Source organism: Euphorbia lathyris, chromosome 4 (assembly GCF_963576675.1).
Source record: "Euphorbia lathyris chromosome 4, ddEupLath1.1, whole genome shotgun sequence".
Taxonomy (NCBI): Eukaryota; Viridiplantae; Streptophyta; class Magnoliopsida; order Malpighiales; family Euphorbiaceae; genus Euphorbia; species Euphorbia lathyris.
The window spans coordinates 96,430,029-96,449,046 of record NC_088913.1 but is presented as its reverse complement, the minus strand read 5'-3'; the positions used below and the strand labels follow the sequence as shown (position 1 = coordinate 96,449,046).

At 37.3% G+C, this 19,018-nt stretch overlaps 2 non-coding genes across 2 annotated transcripts; both read left to right on the top strand.

Annotated features, from left to right (window-relative positions):
- Positions 1 to 16,183: 16,183 nt before the first annotated feature.
- Positions 16,184 to 16,255, top strand: TRNAN-GUU (transfer RNA asparagine (anticodon GUU)). The gene has a single exon. It is a non-coding gene; the product is annotated as a tRNA-Asn (tRNA).
- Positions 16,256 to 18,752: 2,497 nt separating this feature from the next.
- On the top strand, positions 18,753 to 18,824 carry TRNAN-GUU (transfer RNA asparagine (anticodon GUU)). The gene has a single exon. It is a non-coding gene; the product is annotated as a tRNA-Asn (tRNA).
- Positions 18,825 to 19,018: the final 194 nt, after the last annotated feature.

Genomic DNA, 19,018 nt, shown 5'->3' with positions numbered 1-19,018 from the left:
ACATTGCATTCTCTGATGAAATTCCTCACATCTTTTTCCATTCCCTTCCAGTAAAATAATTGCTGTAATCGTTTGTAGGTAGCTTGCATTCCTGAATGACCCCCCAAAGCAGAAGCATGGACAAGTTGTAGTAATTTGAGTTTGAGAGCAGGGGAATCTCCCACCATCAACCTTCCTTTCCTCCTAAGGATGGAATCCCTCCATGTATAGGGCCCTTTGGTGTAGTTGTTGTTGGCAGCCATTTCTTCAATGAGAGCCTGTAACTTAGGATCTTGGGTCCAACTGAGTTCAACTTCAGGTAGCAGACTATGGACTGGGGTGGAAACAGTTAACATTGCTAACTCTGCTACTGGTAGCCTTAACAGTGCGTCTGCAGCAACATTATCTTTGCCCTGTTTATAAGAAATTTCAAAGTCATACCCAAATAACTTAGCTATGTACTTCTGTTGGTGGCTTGTGGTGATTCTCTGCTCCAGGAGAAACTTGAGACTTTTGTGATCAGTTTTGATTAAGAACTTCCTATGTGCAACAAAATGGTCCTAACGCTTCACTACATAAACAACTGCCAACAATTCTTTTTCATAAACAGATAGGGATTGATGCCTAGGTGCCAAGGCCTTGCTTATATAAGCAATTGGATGGTGATCTTGCATTAGCACAGCTCCTATTCCCACATTGCAAGCATCTGTTTCAATGACAAACATTTTGTCTGGTGAGGGTAAAGCTAAGACAGGTGCATTCGTAAGTGATGTTTTCAAATTTTGAAAAGCGACTGTGGCCTTGTCATCCCAACAAAATCCATCCTTCTTGAGCAAGTCTGTCAAAGGTTTACTTATGATTCCATATTGCCTGATGAAACGTCTGTAGTACCCAGACAAGCCAAGGAATCCCCTCAATTGTCTCAAATTAGTAGGGATTGGCCAACTAGCAACTGCCTCTATCTTCTTTGGATCAGTTGAGACTCCTCCACCATGGATCACATGGCCAAGATATTCCACAGAATCACTGCCAAAGGTGCACTTGGACTTCTTAGCAAGCAAATGATGTTCCTGTAACTTAAGAAACACCCAACGAAGATGTTGAATGTGTGAGTCCATGTCCCTGCTATACACCAAAATGTCATAAAAAAACACAAGAACAAATTTGCGCAAATACGGTTTAAATATGTGATTCATGAGACTCTGAAAAGTTGAAGGAGCATTGGTTAAGCCAAAGGGCATAACCACAAACTCATAATGGCCCTCATGAGTTCTGAAGGCAGTCTTGTGAATGTCAGATGGGTGCATACGGATTTGGTAGTACCCTGAAGTGAGATCAATTTTAGAAAACACAGTGGCTTCATGCAGTTCATCAAGCAATTCTTCAATAATTGGAATTGGGAACCTGTCCTTCACTGTCTTGTCATTCAATTCCCTATAATCAATGCACATTCTCCATGTATTGTCCTTCTTCTTAACTAATACCACCGGAGATGAAAAGGGGCTCACACTGTGCCGTATTGTACCATTGTCTAACAATTCTTGAACCATGGTTTCAATTACATCTTTTTGCATTGCTGAATGCCTATATGGACGGATGTTCACTGGAGATGCCCCTTCTACTAAGGGAATTTGATGATCATGAGCTCTCTGGGGTGGAAGGGTAATGATTTGAGACAATTGAGGGGATTCCTTGGCTTGTCTGGGTACTACAGACGTTTCATCAGGCAATATGGAATCATAAGTAAACCTTTGACAGACTTGCTCAAGAAGGATGGATTTTGTTAAATAAAAAATGGAATTCTTGTAGTAATGGCTGTAGTTCACAAGGAGTGGTGTGGCTTTCATGGCTGTGACTTAGCTGTTGGATTTGAGCAAAGTAAGCTGGGTAACCATGGTTAAGCATTCTCAGCATATTGCTCTCTGATATCACCTTCACCTTAGAGGAAGTAATACCTTGCAGACAAAGCTGATCATTCCCCTTCTGAAAAGTCATACTCAGTGAGTTGAAATTCCAGGTAATATCCCCCAAGGTAGCTAACCACTGCACTCCCAATACCATTTCACAACCTCCCAGACTCATTACTAAAAAATCTGCTTCAAAACTTTGGCCCTGCATTTCCCATTTAAAAGATTCACACATAAATGAACACAACATCTCCTGACCATTGGCGATAGTAATTTTTACAGGTTCCACCAGTTTAAGTTTACATCCCAACCCTTTAGCAATTGTGAAATCTAGGAAATTGAGAGTACTCCCTGAATCAACTAGTATGTGTATACTCTTCTTCTTGAACTGTCCCACAATTCTTATTGTCTGAAGAATTCCTGGTGAGATTCCCCCCATAGCACACAAGGAGATCAAGGGTGCTCCTTCCTGTGCTGAATCTTCCTCTACAGCAATTGTTTCTTCTATTTCTTCTGGGCATTCCTGCACCATTATCATGTGCATGTACTTTTTTTTTTGCATTGGTGCCCTGGCGTGAAACGTTCATCACACCAGAAACAGAGATTTTTAGCTCGTTTCTCACTTATCTCTGCTTCAGTCAACCTGCGTGCCTTTGGTTGTGTGAAAGGTGGTTTAGGATTGGGTATATTGGCTGGTTTGTTTGATAGGTAAGTATTATGGATGATTGGTTTTGAGATAGGTGGTGTTGGCAGCAATGGAGCTTGAGGCTTGTAAGGAGTGATGATGGAAGACTGGGTTCGATTAATAGCATTTTTCCCATTTTTAACAGCATTAAGATAGTTATCTTGCATCCTTGCAAGTGCATATGCTTGCTGTAGAGTTTTGGGACCTTGCATTTGTAGAGGGTACCCAATTTCATCCTTTAAACCACTTATAAAACAACTTAGAATATTTTCCTCAGACAAGGTTACCTTATGGGAGCAGACATCAAAGGCTTCCATGTATTCTAAGAGCTCTCCAGTCTGTGTGAGCCTCTTGAGATCGGCCATCAGATCTTCATAGATTCGCTCACCAAAACGCCCTTTGATGGCCTTCACGTACTCGTCCCATGGTGGTTCATCATTGCGTCCTCTACTCTTCAGGTATGATTGGTGCCATTCCAAGGCTCTTCCACTCAAATGAAGAGATGCTAGCTTCACCTTGGTAGATAAGGGAGTATTATCAATCTGAAAGAACCTTTCACATCGGAATAACCATCCCTCCAGCTCAGTTCCGTCGAAACGGGGAAAGTCCACCTTAGTGAACCTAGTGGCTAACTGGTATGGTTGATCGTCATTGGAGGTGAGATTGAGTGTGCGAGTGATTTCTGGTTGAAGAGGTGGTGAGAAACGAGGATGTAAGTTGGTGAAGAACTCCTTAAGCTCTGCAACAATGGAGATCTGCTGTTTAGAAACTATCTCCTCAATCAACAGCTCCTGTTTCTTACTGTGCTCAGCATTAAGTTCCTCTTGCTTCTTGCTGTGCTCAACGAATATAGATTTCACCATGAATTTAAGAGTTTCTTCAATTTTTTTATACTCCCGAGTTCGAGTACCTTCAGCCATCGAAATCAAGGTTTGGATATGGTGGGGAAGAAACACAGGTGAGGATAGATGCTCTGATACCAAATGATACTTGAGATAATTTCAGAGAAAAGGGAGGTTTGGAGAAGAGAATAACAACTCTATTTTCATTCATGATTTACCAAATCGTTTACAGGACTATAAGACCGTTGAGCATCGCAACAGGTGCCAAGTGAAAAATGAGAAAGACAGACACGTGTCCAGCAGCCTAACAGACTAATTTAACTTATTGCAATCTCCAAAACGCAGCGTACTGCAACCCAACAACAAAAGCATGAAAGTAAAATACTCAAACACAATAAATTCACACATCACAAATCGAAGCTCACACTATTTGTAATGATTTCCTCATTCGCGAATTTAAGGAAGCCGGTTGACAAGTCATCGTTCCTATTTAGTCATTACTAGCCAATCTCCTGCAGAGATTTTTGTATGTATAGATGAGTTAAATGTATCATTGATAATTGAACTTACATGGTTGTCTTAAATTGGACATTCAATTTTAATTTGCCTCAATAAAATCACTCAACTTTGAGTTTTATCTCAATTAGGTCACTCTGACGATTTCAATGATTAAAAAGCACCGAAATATTGACGTAGGTGACATGTCGGCATAAGACAACTCATATCTCTGACCGAAACGACACATGACATCCACGTGTCGGGTATTTTTATGAATAAAAAACTAAATTTTGTTTTTTCTTTCTTCGTAAAAATAACCAATATGTGATAGCCATGTGTCGTTTCGGTCAGGGATCTGAGTTGACTCATGCCGATATGTCACCTACGCAAGGTTGTAAAAAACGCTAGGCGCTAATCAGGCGGACAGGGCCCTCGAGGATTAATCGGATTTGTATTTTTGTATTTTTTATTTATTAATCAACAAATTATTATATAAATTCAATTAAAATATGTATTATACTATCGAAAAGCAATAGTATACAATTATTTAATATAGAAAAACACGTATATTTGGAACATATATCTTTAAAAATGTGAAAACATTAACATTTTAACAACAATGTCATTTAAACAACTCAAAAGTGAATTATAATAAAGAAAACATAAATTCATAATATAAAATGATTTTCTTCATCGTCGATTAGGCGGTCTGGGCGGTGTTGCGGCGGCCTAGACAGAGCCCAAGCGGCTAAAAATCGCCTAGGAACAAAAAAACGCCTAGAGGGACTAATCACAGAAAATCGGGACGGATTCTCGATTTTGAGCGCCTAGGTGGTCGTGGCGGCTTTCGTTTTGAACAGTGCACCTACGTCATCATTTCGATGCTTTTTAATCATTAAAATCGTCAGAGTGGCCTAATTGAGACAAAACTCAAAATTGAGTGATTTTATTGAGACAAATTGAAGTTGAGTGCCTATTTTAAAACAACCATGTAAGTTCACTGAGGAATGATACATTTAACCTATTGATGGAACAATATACCAAAAAATCATTGAGATAATATCTTATTCTCACTGTTCTATTTCTCCTTTCAATTTTCCATAATTTCTTAAAGCTATGATAATGTCTTGGATCCATTGTTCTCTACATGACAGTGATGCAACACTATGGTATTTGTTGGAGATAATTATTGTTAATTGTCTCTTTGTCTATTACTAACAGATAATTATTAGGTTTATTTAGAGTTATTTAATAGTTAATGTTTATATTTAGCATTATAAATGTAATTAAATAATTAAATTAGATATTGTATAATAACAATAAAAAAATTGGGCCCCTTAAGACTCTTAGAGCGTTAATTTTCTGAATAAATTAACATTCACTTAATTTTTCACATAATACTGTAATTAATAACAATAATTTATTTAGATTTGTATAATAAAAAAATTAGACCCCCTTAAATTTGGGACCCTGTGCATGAGAGCACCTTGTACACCATTCTCCTACTCCCTAAATCCTTACCTATTCAAGATCTTTTCTCTTTAATTCTCTTTCACACTCTCTCTCACGTTTTTTCTCCCCATCTTTTTTTCAACCAATGTCAGCACCCCATTTTAATAAGGGTAATTAATTTATTAGTCCCTATATTTGATAAAACACACTGTTTAGTCCCTGTATTTTAAAAACATACGGTAAAATCTCTAACGTTTTTCTCGGTGCACTGTTTAGTCCCTAACGTTTTTCTCGGTGAACTGTTTAGTCCCTGCCGTTAGACTCTCATGAAGATTCTGTTGGTCAATTTGAATTTGCGTTCTTCTTTTCCTTTATTTTCCTTTACTTTAAACTCTAATGCATCTGAAATCAACTTTGAGTGTTCTTTTTCTTGATTTTCTTCTTAATCGTTCAAATTCGTAAGCATTGGGTCTGTTCTTTTTCTTGTTCTCCATACAAATAGCTTCTTCTTCTAAATTGGATTTCCTCTTTTGAAGTTTGAAGGTAAATAGTAAAGGGTAATTTATTCATTTCCGAAGTCATAAACGGTAAAAAATCTAACAAACGGACGGAAGGATTAAACTGTTCACTGAGAAAAAGGTTAGAGACCTTACCATGTGTTTTTGAAAATACAGGACTAAATAGTGTATTTTATCAAAATATATAGAATAATAAATTAATTACCCTTTTAATAATAATGTCCCCCTCAATACCCTAGGTCTTTTTTTCTTTCTTTTTGGTCTCTTTTCCCATTTCAATTATTTCAACTTTTTTCTTTTCTTTTTTTCTTTAAAAAAATTTACTAGTATGCAAGGAATTAAATGCTAAATGTAAATAAACAAGTAAAGAGAACGATTTAGAGTAATTAAAAAATTGACTTTACAAGTTTGGAAGACCTAAATCATTCGGTACATCTCTCTCTCTCTGCTAGGGTTTTATGGTGAAAAGGGTGAGGGAGAGATCTAGGGAAAGGGGGGCGGCTGGCGGTGAGGGGGTGGTGTCGGCAGTGGCTTGGGCGGTTCTGGTAGAGGAGATCGGCGGGGATGGGAAGGGCAGGCTGGAGGATGGGGGCGCTAGGGGGGAGGGGTTGAAGGAGGATGCGGGGGGTGAGAAGGGGAAGGTGTCGGATGAGGTGCTGGGCGGCGCGGTAGGAAGGCTAGGGATTGACGGGCGGGAGGGCGTGATGGGGGTTAGGGTGGTGCCGAGTGCTAAGGAGGTGCGGCTGGGGGGGAGGGGGATGCATGGGCGGCTGGATCTGGAATGATGGCCGGCGCTGGGGGTAAGGCGCCTCCCCTGTCGGGGGGTGTTGCTGGGCTTTCCGAGCCATGCGCCGGCGATGCTGGGTATTCCGGGTTGTGCGCCAGCAGCGCTACTGGGTACTGCGCATTGAGCGCCGACGGAGCTGCTGGGCACTGCGGGCTGAGTGCCGGCGCGGGCAGCAATTCTCCGGGCAGGTTTGGGGCTGTGCAGATTGGGGCGGCGACAGTGGTGCAGGATGCCTCAGGACAGATCTAGTATAATAAAGGGGTGTCGGGTAGGTTTGATGAGGAGTGTGGGACTCAGGTTCAAGGGAACGCGGTTTCCCCTAGATCTAGGGTTGGTATGAATGGGATAGGAAAAAGTTCTTAGAGAGATACGGTAATGGGTGTGGTTGAGGAGGAGCCTTGTATGGAGGAAGTGTTGATGGAGGGGGAGTCTGATGAAGTGTACTCTGATTCTGATGAAGAGGATGGTGATCAAGACGATCCTCTTTGTCCTGTGATTAGGCTCTCCTCTGCAGATAAGCGAGAGCTAAGGGAGAAGTGGAAGGTTTCTTTAATAGTAACAGTGCTTGGGAAGAGAATTAGCTTTAACTACTTTGCTCAAAGAATCAAAGCTCAGTGGGCTAGGAAAGGAAAAGTAAGTATTACTGACCTGGAAAATGACTACTATGTCATTAAATTTACTCGTGTTGAGGATTATAATGCTGTGATCAATGGGGGTCCGTATATTATCTCTAACCATGTTCTGGCCTTGCGGCCTTAGGTTCCTAATTTTAATCCTCATGATTGCTCGGTTAACAGGATTTTGACTTGGGTTAGATTCCCGGGCCTTCCTATTGAATATTATAGTGAGAGTTTTCTCAATAAAATAGGAGGTCTGGTTGGGAAGGTCCACCATGTGGACAAGACTACAATTGGAGCCATTAGAGGCAAGTTTGCAAGGGTGTGTATTGATATTGATCTTGCAAAACCCTTGTTGTCAAAGTTCTGTGTTCATAACAAGGTGTATTTTATTGAGTATGAAGGTTTACATAATATATGCTATGATTGTGGAATGTATGGTCATACTCAGGAGGGGTGCCCTAAGAGGGAAAATGTATTAGAAGAGGTAGTTGAGGGTGTTAGTGGGAGAAATGAAGGGATCCAAGGTGATGGGGGGAATTTTGGACCCTGGATGGTGGAAAATAGGTCTGCTAGACGAAGGAAAAATCCGTCAGTTGTTCAAAATCATCCTCCCGATATTAACAGAAATATGACTTCTACCCTGCCAAATCCTATTGCTAATCCAAGTGTCAAAGAGAAGCCTATCCCCAGATTGCGGGAGGATTCTGGAGCTGCTCCAGGTATCACTTCAGGATCCAGATTTGGGGCCCTGACTATTGAGGAAACCCAAGACTCTGACCAGGTTGACGAGCACATTGATCAAAGCATGCCAGGGTTGGAATCTGCTGAACCATCTATTAAGGTGGTTGAAACTGTTAACCCTCTTTTTATCTCCAAAGGTGAAGCCCAGGTGAGGTCCCTGGCTCTGGATTCACAAAGGAATAAGAAGAGTAATGAGGTTAGTATTCCTAGTCACTATGGTGATCCTGGTATTGGGAAAACTATGGGAGTTAACAAAACTATATGAAAAAGTTAAAGGGAAAGCAAAAAAGTGTCCAGAACACTATGGGTTTTCCAGAGAAGAGAGGGCCTGCGGGTACCTCGGCTAGGCTCTCAGGGCCCCCTAATAAATACCTAGCTTAGGTGTGTAGGTGCGGTCAGTTTTCCTCCAATCTATGGATTTGTTAATTTAGAATGTTAGAGGTGCGGCTAGCAAGGCTACCCGTATCCATGTTAATGATTTAATTAAACAATTTAATCCTTCTTGTTTTGCTTTAATTGAAACTAAGGTTAGTGGAGATAAAGCAGATGAGGTGGTTAAAAAGTTTAGGAACTGGAATTGTGTTAGATCGGAGGCTACTGGCCGAGCTGGTGGGATTTGGATTTTCTGGAAGCCAGATCGTGTTCATTTCGATATTATTAGCATGGATAAGCAGTTTATTCATAGTAAAGTGAGTGTTTCTGGTAATAACTCCTTTCTTCTTACCCTGGTGTATGCTGACCCTATCCTGGCCAATCGTAAACGGCTTTGGGAGGTTCTTTACTCTATGAGTGTTAACATTTCTGAGTCTTGGTTTGTGGCTGGTGACTTTAATGATATTGCTTTTATGAGTGATCAGAGAGGGGGTTCGCATCATTATGTTAACCGTTGCCTTAACCATAAGAAGAGTATGGATTTATGTGGGCTTTCTGATCTAGGGGCCTCTGGTCATAAGTTCACCTAGAAGCGCAACAGTACCTTTGTTCGTTTGGATAAAGTTTATGCTAATGTTGCAGCTCAATCCACTTTCCCTGAAGGTTCTGTGTTAAATCTTCCGTTCCGTCATTCGGATCACTGCCCTATCTTATTCAGGCTGATGAGAGGCAATCGTCCTAGGGGGGAGAGACCTTTCCGTTATCAGGTGTCTTGGGAGTCTCATCCTAAGTTTAAGGAGTTCGTTCAAGATAACTGGAAGCCTCACTCGAATGTCCTTCAAGCTGCTGAAGGTTTCAGAAAGAATGTGCTGGGGTGGAATACAAATGTCTTTGGGCATATTATTAGGAGGAAAAATAAATTATTAAGTAGAATTGAGGGCATTCAACATAGGTTGGAGGTTAAATTCGATCATAGTTTGGATGGTTTTCTCAGAACCCTTCAGAAGGAGTTGGAAGCTGTGCTAAGGCAGGAGGAGCTTCTTTGGTTTCAAAAATCTAGGAAAGCCTAGATCAGAGATGGGGATCGAAATACCAGGTATTTTCATCTCTCTACTATCATTAGAAGGCAGAGGAATAGGATTGATGCTATTAAGAATTCTAATGGTGATTGGGTTTATGAAGACGAAGACATTCGGAGGTTGGCCCTGGAGTTCTATAAGGACCTGTTTAAAGAGGAACTTGTTGATCTGGAGAGGGCTTATTCTGTTGCTACTTTTTCCATGGTTGGAGAGGATAGAAGTCTGGAAGTCTTCCACCTTATTTCCCTAAAAGAAATTGACCAAGCCATTTTTAGTATTGGGGCTACTAAAGCTCCTGGGATTGATGGTCTGCCTGCTGGTTTTTACCATAAGCACTGGGAGATTGTGAAGGAAGGTATTTATAACTTCATCAAAGGTGTTTTTAATGGGTCTCAGGATATTGGGCTGGTTAACAGAACCCTTCTGGTGCTGATCCCTAAAGTTGAGAAGCCTTCTTCTTTCTTACATATGAGGCCTATCAGTCTTTGTAATGTTCTCTATAAAACTATTACAAAGATTGTGGCTAATAGAATCCGTTGCATTTTGCCTGAGATCATTAGTCAGAATCAGGAAGCTTTGTGCCTGGTAGACAAATGATGGATAATGTGGTGATTGCCCAGGAGACGGTTCATACTATGAGGATCAAGAAGGGTAAGAAAGGTATTGTGGCTCTTAAGTTGGATCTTGAGAAAGCCTATGATCACATTAACTGGAGCTTTCTGATGGAGAGTCTGGAAAAAGCTAGGATCCCAGATAATTGGAGAAGGTTAATAAAGGTTTGTATCTCGTCTCCTGTTTTTCAAGTGTTGATTAATGGGGATATGTCGGAGGAGTTCTCTCCTGGCTGGGGTATCCGTCAAGGGGACTCAATGAGCCCTTTCTTATTTGTTATTGCAATGGAAAGACTGTCTCACCTGATCCATGATGCTGTTGAGAGTGGGAAATTCCACCTGGTGTCTATCAATAAGTTCTGTCCCCAGGTTACTCACTTGTTCTTTGCAGATGATGTTCTGATCTTTTTGGAAGGTAATGAGGAGCAGTTAAGTATTATTATGGATATTCTTGATCGTTTTTGTTCGGCCTCTGGTCAGAAGCTAAATGTCCAGAAGTCCAGGATGATGTGCTCTAAGAATATGAACCAGAGAGTTTGCAAAAGGTTGAGTGATCTGTCGGGAATTCCTTTGACTTGTTCTCTCGAGAAGTATCTGGGTATCCCCCTCCATAGTGAGAGAGTGTCTAAAGTGTCTTTTAAAGATACTTTGGATAAAGCTAATATGAAGTGTGCCACGTGGAAAGCAAAGACTCTCTCTCTCGCTGGCCATCTTACATTGATTCAATCTGTCAATTGTGCGACTCCCAATCACATTATGCAGGCTTGTCATCTTCCTGAGCCTGTGCTTAAGGATCTAGATAAAATTAATCGTAGGTTCCTGTGGGGGAAGCTAAGGAGGGAAGGAAGATCCACCTTGTTCCTTGGAATGAGGTTTGTCAACCTAAAGACAAGGGAGGTCTGGGCATCAGGAAATCCAAAGATAATAATAAAGTCTTATTAATGAAGCTCCCATGGCGAATGTGGCAGCTTCCTTCAGCTTTGTGGGTTTAGCTTTTATGTGGTAAGTATAAGAAGGATAAGGTGTTTGGGGGTCCTAAGGATAGAGTGGTTAATTGTTCCTTTCTTCGGAAAGGCATTAGTGCGGTTTTTGCTAATTTCTGTTTAGGGATTAGGTGGAATGTGAGTAATGGTAGGTCCATCAGATTCTGGAAGGATATTTGGATAGGTAAGAAGCCTTTATTGGAGGTTTGTACTTCTTTGCCTCCGTTGGACATTCAGGACTGGAGGATTTCAGATGTGGTGGATTCTGAGGGTGAGTGGATTTGGGCTAAATTTGATTCCTACCTCAGTCTGGAATCTCTCCTTACTATTAGAGGTGTTCAGATTAGTAGTCAAATTGAGGATAAAGATAGTTACTGTTGGTCTTTGACAAACAACGGGGCCTATTCTTGCAAATCTGCTTTTCAGGCTTTCTATCAGAATTTGGATTCTCCGTACCCTGGGGTATGGAACACGATTTGGGCTTTAAAAGTGCCGTACCGTATTAGAAGTTTTCTTTGGCTTGGGGCTAGGAATAGGTTGCTTACTAATTCGGATAGAAAAAGGAGGCATCTAGTGGAGTCGGGAGCTTGTTGCAGATGCAGAGGGTATGAAGAGACTTTGTGCCATGCTCTCAGGGACTGTGAGAATAGTAAAGAGGTTTGGAGGAGTATTCTCCCTAGGGAGGTGCTCTATTCTTTTTTAGCCCACTCAGAGAATGATTGGTTTGTTGATGGGATTAAAGGGATTCTTCTGCCTGATCTGAATCATGGTGTTCTTTTATTTGTGGTGGTTTGCCATCAAATTTGGAGATGGAGGAATGAGGAGATTTTTGGAGGAAAAGTGGTCTCCCAGCCAAACGTCTTAGATTTCTTTTCCAAAAAGATTAGTACTGCGGTTGAGAGCTTTGTTGAAGATCCATTGGCTAGGGTGTCTCAAAGGAAGGAGGTCCATCTTTTAGGCTGGTGTAGGTATGGTTAAGCTCAACACTGATGGTTCTTGTCTTAGAGACGACATGATTGCCGCAGGAGGAGTTCTTAGAGATGATGGTGGCAGGTGGATTTCTGGCTTCTCTCACAATTTGGGTATGGGTTCGTCCTTTTCTGCAGAGCTTTGGGGGATTTTCTCCGGCCTGAAGTTAGCAAAGAATCTAAGTGTGAAAAAGCTTCTTGTGGAGTCAGATAACCTAGAAGCGATTAAAATGATTTCTGTAGGCAATGCTACTTGCCTAAACAGCCTTAACTTAATCAAAGGCATCACAAGGATTGGCTCATCCTTTGATTCTATTAGCTTTGCTCATATTTATAGGGAGCAAAATCGCGTAGCGGACCGTCTTGCAGTGGAAGGGCATTCTGGAATGTTGGGTCTGTTTATCCTTCCTTCTCCTCCGGTTTTCATCTCTTCTATGATCTTGGAGGATGTGGTGGGGGTCAGTTTTCCTAGGCTGATCCCGGGTTGAGCGTTTTTGTTTGTTTGTTTTTCTTTTCCTATCCTACCAAAAAAAAATGAGAAGAAAAAACCAAAATTTATATTGGGAAGATTAGTTAAAAAAACACCTCTTTTGGTTGGGTATTTCGGGGGTGTTTGGTTGCTCATTTTCATGCTCCTTTTTGCCTTTTCATTTCAAAATGGAGAGTTTTATGTGTTTGGTTAGTGACCTCCTGTTTGCCTTTTACATATGAAAAGTAGCATTAGGTGTTTGGTTAGTGATCTCTTGTTTGCCTTTTACATCCGAAAAGCAGCATTTTACAAAAAAAAAGCAGAGAATCTCTGCTTTTTGGGAAAGCAGCTTTTTCCAACAGCAAACAACAAACCGTAACAACAACAGCAAACAACAAACTGTAACAGCAAACAACAACAACAAACAGTAAGTAAAACAAACGGGCCCTTCGTATAAAAAAGAAACAAATACCCAAACTATTGATTTACAAAACTAACTAACCAAGTTAAATGTGTATGTATATACATTCTTCTTCTGTCCAAGTGTTTGATTTACAAAAACTAACTATACTATACTATACTATACTAGTGTCGATGATGATGCACGTCCTCCACCTCGTGGCATTTTCTTCTAGTAGCACAAATTTCTTAGACATAATTAATGTTTGAAATGCTCGAACGGCTAGTTAAATAACAGTTAAATCAGTCTTTTCTAATTTTTGATAACGTAAAGCTAAAACTAATATTTCTTGGAAAAGTTAAAGCTAAATTTTATAATATTTAATATTTCTGATACATGATTGTCATCCAAGTCATTATTGTAGTTATAGGTAGTGTACAAGTGAAAACCCTTTCCTGGACATGTTCGTTCAGACCGAGAAGCACGTTGTATGTCGGAAGTTTTTGAAATAGATGTACAAGCAAAGACTCCATCCCTGTGTTTGGATCATACGACTTTGTCTTGCTAAAATATCTACCACTTGTACAATTGCTGCATCTAGATAATCAGTTGCTGATGCTTTTGTGTAGAGCATCTCAACAAAAAAATTACACATAGGAATTTTGAGCCACTGTGGTGCTATTTCTACAAACCTCTAGCTTTACTTCAAACACCTGCAACAACATGTAGTCCTTATTGTAAGCACAAAATCATAACATAATATAAACTAGAGAAAATTGCACTAGAAATCATGTCTCAATCTAATTTTACATTTAATGCATGTGATTTTTTTTTTGTTTTATCAATAAATGAATTTCTTCTAATTTTTTCTCAAAAACTAACAATTTATTTTACTTTGTCAAGAAAACAGTTAATTTTTTTTACAGATACAGTTAAACTTAATATTTAAAATTCTAAATTCACATTTCCACTTTTTTTTACAGTTAATTTTAATGTTTTTCTATCATTGTTCCTTGAAATCTTACATGTTCTATGTTTGATTTTGTTGCTCTTTGCATAAAATATTTCTTGTCAGAAAATATATGAATCACAACATGTCACCATCTTGATTATGTAATATTGAAGATTTAAGAAGTTGAATAAAAAAACAAAAACACAACAAAAAAAACATGGATTTGATAAAAAAAGCAGTTATTGTAAAAATGAATATTTAAAAATGACTATTTTTTTAACAAAAAGATATTAATAAATATTATCCACCTGCTTTAAAGGGATGTGTCGTTTGAACAATGACAAAAACAATATAATTTACTAATTTATTATTGAAACTAATATGCATAAATTTAGTATAAAATCTGGAAATAAAAAACTTACATAACATTTTCCAAGACTCCCAATTTTATGAAATGAGTTAAATTTGACTCTTCCAGAGATAATACACCATATTATCGAAAGTTTGGAAAGACGGAGGAAGGAGAATATATTCAGAACAACAAGCATCTTCTCTAACAGAAAATCCTATCAAGTTTTTGATGTACCTGTACTGAACAATTTGCAATTAGTTTCATAAACAGAATAATTTATACATATCTACTTATAGTGAAGAAGAAGGTTTCTTTTTAGAAGAAAATTATAGTATAAAACTTCTATAAAATGCTAGCTAGTAAAACAAGACTCACCCAAATACTGTTTCCGGATGTATATATGAACCATGTTCATTTTCTATAACAAACACCATATTGTGTTTCTCTTCAAAACACCAACAACAATATGCACAAGTATATATATAGAGGGGGGGAATTATCAACAAGAGTATGCACAAGTATATATATATATATATATATATATATATATATATATATATATATATATATATATAGAGGGAGGGAATATCTTGTTGAGAAGGATATCTCGAAACTGTGTGTTAGTTTTGTTTTTAAGTTAAAAATTTATGACCCTTTATGCCTACTTTAATAAGGACTAGTTTGACTTTTCAAAAAAAAAAAAAAAAAGAATAAGGGTTAGTCTGACATTTTGTACTTTTTTTTTCTTTTATCCGCTGTAACTAGAGAAGAAGATACAACCCTAATCTCTCCCTAGTATTTATTTCCACCAAAACAAAACAGAAACAATTTTGTTTGGGGCTGTCTACATCCATTAATCAATAAACATTAAATAAATCTCCACCTATATTACTTTTTTGGGTTAATTTTAAATATAACCTATGTGGTTTTAATGAACAGAATAATTTATACATATCTACTCAAAGTGAAGAAGAATGTTTCTTTTTAAAAGAAAATTATAGTATAAAACTTCTATAAAATATTAGCTAGTAAAACAAGACTCACCTGAATATTGTTTTCGGATGCATATATGAACCATATTCATTTTCTATAACAAACACCATATTGTGTTTCTCTTCAAAACACCAACAACAATATGTACAAGTATATATATAGAGGGAGGGAATTATCAACAAGAGTATGCACAAGTATATATATATATATATATATATATATAGAAGGAGGGAATATCTTGTTGAGAAGGATATCTCGAAACTGTGTGTTAGTTTTGTTTTTAAGTTAAAAATTTATGACCCTTTATGCCTACTTTAATAAGGACTAGTCTCACTTTTCAAAAAAAAAAAACAATAAGGGCCAGTCTGACATTTTGTACTTTTTTTTTCTTTTATCCGCTGTAACTAGAGAAGAAGATACAACCCTAATGTCTCCATAGTATTTATTTCCACCAAAACAAAACAGAAACAATTTTGTTTGGGGCTGTCTACATCCATTAATCAATAAACATTAAATAAATCTCCACCTATATTACTTTGTTGGGTTAATTTTAAATATAACCTATGTGGTTTCAATGAACAGTATAATTTATACATATCTACTCAAAGTGAAGAAGAATGTTTCTTTTTAGAAGAAAATTATAGTATAAAACTTCTATAAAATATTAGCTAGTAAAACAAGACTCACCTGAATATTGTTTCCGGATGCATATATGAACCATGTTCATTTTCTATAACAAACACTATATTGTGTTTCTCTTCAAAACACCAACAACAATATGTACAAGTATATATATAGAGGGAGAGAATTATCAACAAGAGTATGCACAAGTATATATATATAGAGGGAGGGAATATCTTGTTGAGAAGGATATCTTGAAATTGTGCGTTAGTTTTGTTTTTAAGTTAAAAATTTATGACCATTCATACATAGGTTGGTCCAAAGAACGAGAGTCGGCTTCCTGAAGGGAGTTCTTCCTCAGTAGCTCAGTGGTAGAGCGGTCGGCTGTTAACTGACTGGTCGTAGGTTCAAATCCTACTTGGGGAGAATTTCTAGTTATCGCTTTTCTGACCTAGCGACCCCTGTTTTTCTCTTTAGTTTCTAAACTCGCAGAATCGTGGGACATCAAAAGTGGGAAGTTGATTGTTGGTTTTTATTCCTCACAACAATTTTGTTTGGGGCTGTCTACATCCATTAATCAATAAACATTAAATAAATCTCCACCTATATTACTTTTTTGGGTTAATTTTAAATATAACCTATGTGGTTTTAATGAACAGAATAATTTATACATATCTACTCAAAGTGAAGAAGAATGTTTCTTTTTAAAAGAAAATTATAGTATAAAACTTCTATAAAATATTAGCTAGTAAAACAAGACTCACCTGAATATTGTTTCCGGATGCATATATGAACCATGTTCATTTTCTATAACAAACACCATATCGTGTTTCTCTTCAAAACACCAACAACAATATGTACAAGTATATATATAGAGGGAGGGAATTATCAACAAGAGTATGCACAAGTATATATATATATATATAGGGAGGGAATATCTTGTTGAGAAGGATATCTCGAAACTGTGTGTTAGTTTTGTTTTTAAGTTAAAAATTTATGACCCTTTATGCCTACTTTAATAAGGACTAGTCTCACTTTTCAAAAAAAAAAAAAGAATAAGGGCTAGTCTGACATTTTGTACTTTTTTTTTCTTTTAGCCGCTGTAACTAGAGAAGAAGATACAACCCTAATCTCTCCATAGTATTTATTTCCACCAAAACAAAACAGAAACAATTTTGTTTGGGGCTGTCTACATCCATTAATCAATAAACATTAAATAAATCTCCACCTATATTACGTTTTTGGGTTAATTTTAAATATAACCTATGTGGTTTCAATGAACAGTATAATTTATACATATCTACTCAAAGTGAAGAAGAATGTTTCTTTTTAGAAGAAAATTATAGTATAAAACTTCTATAAAATACTAGCTAGTAAAACAAGACTCACCTGAATATTGTTTCCGGATGCATATATGAACCATGTTCATTTTCTATAACAAACACCATATTGTGTTTCTCTTCAAAACACCAACAACAATATGCAGAAGTATATATATAGAGGGAGAGAATTATCAACAAGAGTATGCACAAGTATATATATATAGAGGGAGGGAATATCTTGTTGAGAAGGATATCTCGAAATTGTGTGTTGGTTTTGTTTTTAAGTTAAAAATTTATGACCATTTATGCCTACTTTAATAAGGACTAGTCTGACTTTTCAAAAAAAAAAAAAAAGAATAAGGGCTAGTCTGACATTTTGTACTTTTTTTTTTCTTTTATCCGCTGTAACTAGAGAAGAAGATACAACCCTAATCTCTCCCTAGTATTTATTTCCACCAAAACAAAACAGAAACAATTTTGTTTGGGGCTGTCTACATCCATTAATCAATAAACATTAAATAAATCTCCACCTATATTACTTTTTTGGGTTAATTTTAAATATAACCTATGTGGTTTTAATGAACAGAATAATTTATACATATCTACTCAAAGTGAAGAAGAATGTTTCTTTTTAAAAGAAAATTATAGTATAAAACTTCTATAAAATATTAGCTAGTAAAACAAGACTCACCTGAATATTGTTTCCGGATGCATATATGAACCATGTTCATTTTCTATAACAAACACTATATTGTGTTTCTCTTCAAAACACCAACAACAATATGTACAAGTATATATATAGAGGGAGAGAATTATCAACAAGAGTATGCACAAGTATATATATATATAGAGGGAGGGAATATCTTGTTGAGAATGATACTCGAAACTGTGTGTTAGTTTTGTTTTTAAGTTAAAAATTTATGACCCTTTATGCCTACTTTAATAAGGACTAGTCTCACTTTTCAAAAAAAAAAAAACAATAAGGGCCAGTCTGACATTTTGTACTTTTTTTTTCTTTTATCCGCTGTAACTAGAGAAGAAGATACAACCCTAATGTCTCCATAGTATTTATTTCCACCAAAACAAAACAGAAACAATTTTGTTTGGTGCTGTCTACATCCATTAATCAATAAACATTAAATAAATCTCCACCTATATTACTTTGTTGGGTTAATTTTAAATATAACCTATGTGGTTTCAATGAACAGTATAATTTATACATATCTACTCAAAGTGAAGAAGAATGTTTCTTTTTAGAAGAAAATTATAGTATAAAACTTCTATAAAATATTAGCTAGTAAAACAAGACTCACCTGAATATTGTTTCCGGATGCATATATGAACCATGTTCATTTTCTATAACAAACACTATATTGTGTTTCTCTTCAAAACACCAACAACAATATGTACAAGTATATATATAGAGGGAGAGAATTATCAACAAGAGTATGCACAAGTATATATATATAGAGGGAGGGAATATCTTGTTGAGAAGGATATCTTGAAATTGTGCGTTAGTTTTGTTTTTAAGTTAAAAATTTATGACCATTCATACATAGGTTGGTCCAAAGAACGAGAGTCGGCTTCCTGAAGGGAGTTCTTCCTCAGTAGCTCAGTGGTAGAGCGGTCGGCTGTTAACTGACTGGTCGTAGGTTCAAATCCTACTTGGGGAGAATTTCTAGTTATCGCTTTTCTGACCTAGCGACCCCTGTTTTTCTCTTTAGTTTCTAAACTCGCAGAATCGTGGGACATCAAAAGTGGGAAGTTGATTGTTGGTTTTTATTCCTCACAACAATTTTGTTTGGGGCTGTCTACATCCATTAATCAATAAACATTAAATAAATCTCCACCTATATTACTTTTTTGG